This window comes from Eupeodes corollae, chromosome 1 (assembly GCF_945859685.1).
Source record: "Eupeodes corollae chromosome 1, idEupCoro1.1, whole genome shotgun sequence".
NCBI lineage: Eukaryota > Metazoa > Arthropoda > Insecta > Diptera > Syrphidae > Eupeodes > Eupeodes corollae.
The window spans coordinates 120,378,859-120,386,828 of NC_079147.1; positions in this window are offsets into that span (position 1 = coordinate 120,378,859).

Genomic DNA, 7,970 nt, shown 5'->3' on the forward strand with positions numbered 1-7,970 from the left:
TGAAACATTGAACCCATTTATTGACTAATATACAGTGAAGGATCTAAAAATATGTAAAAGAAACTGATCGGGCAGTTTCGAACTTGTTCAATCTTGCCCCAACACACTTGTTCAAATCTGCCCCAACTGTTTCAAAGCCATAACATTTGGAGTAACTACTTTACTTAAACATTTTAATTTAAAAACTCACCGTTATTTGGTTCCAAATTTATTTACGGTTAACAAAATGTATTTCCTAGTTATATATCGCGCACTAAAATTTGTACACACCCTTACAACTAAAAAAACAAATATAACGCACCAGCACTCAAAAACCACCTTCCACCTATAAATCTGAAAGCTGACTGAAAAAAGCACGAAACGTCAATGAAGTTTAAGGATACATTGTTGCCAGTTTAAAACATTTAATATATCTACTTCTCTGTTGAGGTGTTGTTCAAGACGGTGCTCTGTTGCAATAACCAGTGTTAGTCCGTATTGCCAAGTCTACGGTTTTCTTTATAGCCTTTTGAAACCAACCTTGCCTTTCGCAGCTCCAGTGAACCGTCTTGCTTATATTTTACCTGTCTATCAGTAGGTCTGGCTTCCAACTCCCAAGTTATGTTTCACATAAGCGAGTGCAATTCTTCCTGCATGGAACTATACGAATTAGTAAAATTTTCAATCTTTCCAGCTGCTTCCGATTTGAAAGGTCAGCTTCAAGTTGCAGATTTTTTCGCAACCACCTACTGGCTCCGTTGAAAGCTGTCTTCGGGTTGAATTGCGTTTGCTTTTGAAGTTAAGTTTTCCTTTCCAGGTGGGTGTTATACCGTTCTAAATACTTTCTTTGTTTCCATTACTTCTGCAGATAAGTTCCCCCGTCGAGGTGAGCATTGTTCTGGTTCATCTAAGTTTTCTTAATTTTTGGATAAGTCTTCAGTTCAATGGTGCTTGCTTCATAGGTTCAATGTTGAAAGTGTACAAGTTTTTCCGGGATTCTTTGGCCTTCCTTTTATCACTCGGTACATCTTCCACAAACTTTACATCCCTGCTACTTATGACAAGAAATGTTCCGGGCTTAAGAAGTCTGTTGGTTGTATATTCGTTTTCAAATCCCACAACATTGTGCTATGTACTCTTCGGGTCAAATTTTCCAATGTTGCATCCTTTGTCCAGAACATAGGCCCGAGTTCCGATGAGCTCGAGTTTTGACACATCCAGCTTTTTCCTGTCCATAATTCTTCTTATGTGGTATTCCCATATATTTTCGTTGAGCACCTGTTCCTGATAAAAGCAGCTGTGCACATGAATTCCGTTCATAACATATCTGCCTCAAGCTTTAAACACCTTGCCATGTCCATTAATGTTCTTTAGCTTTTTCGGCTATCCCATTTTGCTGCGGGATGTATGGTGCAGAGAATTAATGGTCTTTTCAATTCTGTACTCGGTTCCGTTATCGTTCCGTGAGCGCAAAAAAAGTTATAACCAGGCGAAGTATACAACACTGAACACATTAAAGACACACAACTGAGACAAGAGACAAGATGCACGAGTCGCAATAGCAACTACAATTTGTATGTCTTCTTTCTTTATACTTCGCATGGAGTATGGACAATGTGAAAAAAAAACAAGGCCGACGAATCGAACGTGATCGTCGAACACGGCGAAAATTCATACCATATTCGTTTTTAAAAGAGGAAAATTGTGTGAGGTTATTTTTATTTGTGTAAAAATGAAGTTTGCTAGCGAAATTGACCCAGCACGACAGGATGTGCGTTAATTGTCTATGGGTGGGGAAGGAGAAAATGAAACACAGGTGTTTGAGTTTAGTAGGCGGATTTTTGGATTTTTCAAATGTTAAATAAGAAGTAGTTATTGTGTGAAAGCGTTTTTTATCTTGAAAGGAAAGTGACTTACGCTAGCCATAGACGATGAACATGTTGGTGTGATTTGTTGGGCAGCGGTTCGCCACCCACGGCCCAACATGTTTATAAACTTCATTTTTTGTGTGACGTCGTGAAGTCAAGATGTGCGATAGAAGTGCGGATGATACAATAGCATGTTCGATAATTTATTGTCCATAAAAGAAAAACAAACAAAGAAAACGAAAGTGGATGAAGGAGTGGCTTCTTAACAGAAATTCTCGGTCACATATAAATTTGTTAAAACAAGTTGATTTAACTTCTCCTGAAGTTTATAAAAATTTCCTCCGTATGGATGCAACAACCTACGAAGAACTGTTGATATGAACAGCGCCATTAATAAAGAAAAAAAAAAACAATAATGTGAGAAGAAATTTCACCCAATGAAAGGCTGTCTGCTACATTAAGATTTCTGGCAACGGGACAAAGTTTTGAGGATTTGAAATTTTTGACAAATATATCTGCCCAAAGCCTTGGAGGTATAAATATTGAAACATGCACGGCTATATGTTCATCATTGAAACAATTTATTCAAGTAAGTATTTATAAAAAATTTACAAAATTATTGAAAATTATGGTTATCAAAATATTCTTGAAAAGAGTTGTTAGGAATTATACTTTCATTTCCAATAATTTGTACGCTTTCATATCGTGGTGAATGGTCTACTCTTTTATCAGAAATAATATGAACCTCTGCTGGTGTAGGTATGTGGTAAATATGGTGAACTTTTATATGATGCAAGAGTAGATGATGGGCGACTTATTATTTGTTGCTGTCTTCCAAGGTTTATGCAGTTTGACATTGTTAAATGTCCTAATTCTCCATGCATAAGTGTGTCATCTATTATAAGCTTGGCCAAAAATGTTTACGTTCGGCTAAGTTTCCTAAATGTTACCATGCAACTTTCTGCATAAACTTCTGCTTCATCTTTTTCTTTTGTTGGTTAATTAGACCGCTCGAGGTGCTCAACTGCTTTTTTTAGGAAAACATTTGTATCTATTTTGGCTTTCTTCGCAACTGTTGTCTAAATAAAAAATATATAAAAGTAATAAATATAGAAAATTAAGAATAATTCATAATAAAACTTATTAAATAATAATAAAAACATTTTTATAGATGCCAAAAAATGTGCAGGAATGGAAATCATTTGCAGAAGAATTTGAAAAAAGTGGGACTTCAATCACTGCATCGGCGCCATAGATGGCAAACATGTCAATTGTGAAGCCAGCAAAATCGGGTTCAAATTTCTTTAATTATAAAATGCAATTCAGCATTGTTTTGATGGCTTTGGTTAGCGTAAAATATGAGTTCATTGCTGTATATGAGGGAACAAATGGCAAAGTTTCTGATGCTGGCGTATTCGGAAATTCCAAGTTTAAGCAAAAATATGATGACGGAGGGTTCAATTTACCAGAAGAAGAAAAATTAACACTCTCTGACGATGTATTGCCGTATGCTAGCTATTTGCATAATTTCTTATGCCAAAAAAATGAGGATATTTATTTGAGAAGCAGAACTGACGAGCATGCAGATGAGAAATTGATAGATTTGCAGACAGCGAGCTATGGGAGTGCTACAAGGGATGCAAAAAACATCAGGAACAAATTTAGCAACTACTTTAACAATTGTGGCAGAACAATTTTGTTTAAATACATATTTTTATTTCGCATCATATTATGTTTTAACATTTAAAAAATAAAACAAAAATAAAGCACAAATTTACTTACATTTTCTAGTTCAAATAATTCATCAAATGTAACAATACTCTCCAATTGGATTTCCTGGTCTTTTATAAATTCAAATTGTCCATAATACCATAACTGTGGTACATGTATGTCGTCAACTCCTGCTCCAGATCGTTCACTACTACGCAATTTTTGGAGTTCTCTCTTATAGCATGCCCGCAATCCGTTATATTTTTTTTAATAAAATCCATAGTGGCGTTGGGCTCAAATTCTTTGGATTTGGTAAGAATGTTATCCCATGATTTGTTTTTGTCCAATTTATTCTTGTACAAATCACTTCTTGAATTCCATATTGCCGGTTCACATTTTATGGCTTCAATGAAATTTTCAATAAATAATTTGCATTGCGACGACATATTTACTCATTGAAAATAACAACACAAATGAAAAATTGTTGTCCCACAACGCCATACACGACGAACATGTTGATAAACTTCAAAACGTGTTGTAAACTTGCCCATACACAGCCAATACGTTAGCCAGAACTTCACGGTTTATAAAATATTTCATAAACCGTGGATTTGTTGGCCAACATGCTCATACACGAATAATTTTAAGCCCAACACCAACAAATCACACCAACATGTTCATCGTCTATGGCAAGCTTTAAGCAAGTGCATTTTATTATGTGTTATGATTGGTATGATTTTTATGTTCATATTTCTTATTGCAATTATTATTAACATAATTCCAATTCATACATGGTAGGCTACTTGATTCCTTTAGAACAGCTCAATTCAAAACAAGCATTTAATTTTTAATTTAAGATTTTTTTTGAAATAACAGTAGTACTTACAACCAAGGATTATGCTTTATTTTAGAGCCAACAGTATTTTGTATGAAGTGAAACTGAATCGGTGATTGTTAAAACAACATGAGTGACATTTTTTACGGGAGAGACAAAAAACCTTATATTTTTGACAACACGGTCGCATTGAAATCTTATTAGGGGCAGTCCTGGGAGTTGTAAACAGTTGAAAGTTAAAAAAAAATCTTTTTAGCAAAGGAGATTTTAAAAAAACTAACTTTATATTTTAGTTATGTAATAAGTACAAAAAATAAAAAAAAAACACAGCTTTGAGCCAGAAGTTCATTAAAATACAAAATAACGATAAATATAAAGTCTATTCTTACTATAACAAAGTCAAAAGTAATAGTTTCATAATTACTTTCCATTCCATGTGGGCCATTTTTTAATATCTTCACAAAAAGTTTGGTTCTATTCAGGCACATAAGTTAAAAGTCTTAAGATATCCGCTATTTAATTTTTGTTTATCGGTCTCTTGCTCATGTAAGCCTTTTCTGTGGAATTGTAGGAGTTCTTGGTCACAGTTTTTTTAAAGCCTTAAAAAAACAGAACGTTGACAATTCATCAACGAATTCCATGCATGTCACGTTTCCATCATTATCTGTATGAAATGGGTATACTTTGAAACCTGGAAAAATACCTTTTTGTCTTTAATGGACAGACCTTCCATATGAGCAAGTTGAAAAGCAGGTTCTTTTATGGAATTTATGCCACCATTTCTTGAATTGCAGTACATCATTTTGTTGTTTTCATTTCACTGTGAAGTTTTCATGTGAATTAAGAGAAATCCTGGTTAGTTCTTGTATGTCACACACCCTGTCATATTTTTTTAAATTTCCTTTGTTCCACCCAAATGCTCGGTCAGATAGCAGAAACGAATGCCCTCTTATTGGATAAAACTGCTTAATTTTTTAAAATCTCCCAATATCTACAAGCGCAGCAAAATACCGCCGTAAGGTGTTATTTTTATTTCATCCTCCGCATCCATCGCTGAATATGAAAAGGTTTTTAACACTTTCAGGCATGTGATTGTTTACGTAATAATCAATGAAAGGAGTAACTTCATTGGTAAATTTACCGGCTATACTTTCGTGGTTAGTATACAATTTTGATGAATTCGTCTTAAGATCAGTAATGCTAAAAATACTAACAGTAAGTTGATGTAGATAAAACACCTAAAACATTCAGTTATTCACAGGTATAGCAGGTGCCAACCTGTGGCCTTCCAAAATTGAGATTAAATCGTTCATTAAAGATTTTTAAGTAGACTTAATATTTCACAATAGTTTCTAGATATTTTTCGTTAAACAAGTAGTGCATCTTCTTTACATAAAGTTAAGCATCCAAATATCGAACTTCTTTTGACGAAGAATGGCTAACTTTATGTGGAAAAGAGTTTATATATGGCCTTCGATATGTAAGCACACTTCAACAAATATCGTGGTTTTGGATACTTTCCTCTTTTTTGGCAGTTGACCTTCCTTCAATAAGTTGCAAAGTCTTCGCAGTCTTTCAAACGCTACTGCAAAAATGTTTTGAAATGCAGTCTTGGAAACCTAACAATGTATTTTGTATGTTCTGGTTAAATAATAATCTTAAAAATGTTACCATACAAATCTTTAATTTACTAGCATCCTTAGTAGGTAAAAAATAGTATAAATAAATATGGAATTCTGGTCGATGAAATCAGTCCTTGAAGTGGAATCTGGTTCGGCATGTGGTTGTCCTTCAACGCATACAGGTTGCTGCTGCTTGGATCGGCGAACTATACGAACTTTCTCAATGTTCTACTGAAGAAACATGTCCTGTTCGTTTTTAGTTTCTAACAAAAACACTCTAGTAAAGATATAAATCCTTCGTACGTATCACCCTCCAAAACCCATTTGTTTACATTGTTGTATTTGTAATGTGAACGAATTCAACGAGAAAAAATTGACGTGTTTTCACGCATACATAGACACACTTACTGAGTTTTTTGGGGAAATTTAATAAATTGGACGAGAAATTACACGCACACTATGAAAAAGTTTATGAGGCTGATTTCCGGTTCAGCCTGTAGGCAAACCAAGATGTCTACCGGGGATTTATATCTTTATATAGAGTGTTTTTGGTTTCTAATTGAAGATCATTTTTGAACAATTCCCTTGCCTCGTTGTCATCAATTAGATTGTAGCATCTTTATTAGAAAGAATAATTGAATAGGTAGCCATTGAAAAACAAAAGAAAAAAAACCTGCAATCTGAACCCATTTGCAATGCTTTGACAGGTTTCCCTTTGTGACTGGTGAACTCCGCTCCACATAAACGTTACTTTTTAATTATGTTTCTTTTGTATGAGCTAGCATTATTTGATCTTGGCCTTATATCCAAACAAGAAACTATAATGTTATTCATAATTTAATTAATTTTAACTTTTTTAAGAGAAAACCAACTCGAAAGACCTCGAACAACTGACTGAGAATAGTATTATTATGAAAGAAACTGCAAAAAACAACCGTTAGCCTACTACGTTTTTCCAGCTTTGGGTGTAAAAAGAAGTTAAATCCATGCACTAAATGTGTTTAGCATTCATTTGTCAAAATGGCATAAAACAATGTTGTTTTAATTATTCAAGAAACATAAGGCATCCAAAATAATGTGACAAATGTGTTTAACAATAATGATAGAATGGGTTTAACGGGTTATTATTAGTTTTTAAAAACCTTTCAAACAGTCTTTCTGTTGAACGTGTTTTCAAAACTTTTTTCACATTCAGATGTTCCCTTTAATACCTTACAAAACCTAAACATAGACACTGTGTTTTGTACGAACCAAATTAAGAAAATGAAAGAATTTATTGAAATATAAAGGAACGAAGGGTTTGAAGACATTTGGCAAACACCGTTGCTCACTGTCCCATTAGATATAGAGAAAAGCAAATCAATAAATTATAACATGTTCTCGAGTAAAATTAAATATACAATATTGTGTTTTAAAGGAATAGAAAACTTACTTATGCAAATATTAGTTTTGCATTCTTCCAAACTATTAAACAATGATCGGTTTGAGCACATGTGCAATGTAGCTCCCGAATCGACACACCAAGATGCCTCTTCGCTAATAATTCTTAATGCAGATTCCTCTTGAATTGTAAATCCGTACTGCCAATCATCGTCGGGTGAATGACCACCCTTTCTTTCCGCATTTGTTGAAGTCGTATTCAAATGAAACATTCTTATTAATTTTTTAAAAAATTGTTTGGTTTAAACTTCCCTACAGAATAGAAAGCTGACGATGTAGGCGACTCTTTCTTTGTCACTAATCTCAAGGAGCTGCCTGCATACAACATCAAGTTCCGGATAGATGCTTTGCGCATCGAATGCTGCCTGTACATCTTAAAATTCATCAAAAAGTCCATCGAGCAGTATAAACACCAATATATCCTTGTCGATTTTGGCTTCCAGCTCAAGCAGCCTGCTCACTGGCTAGTTCATTTGAATATTAATCCAAACAAAATTTGGAGTAAAGAATTGAAAG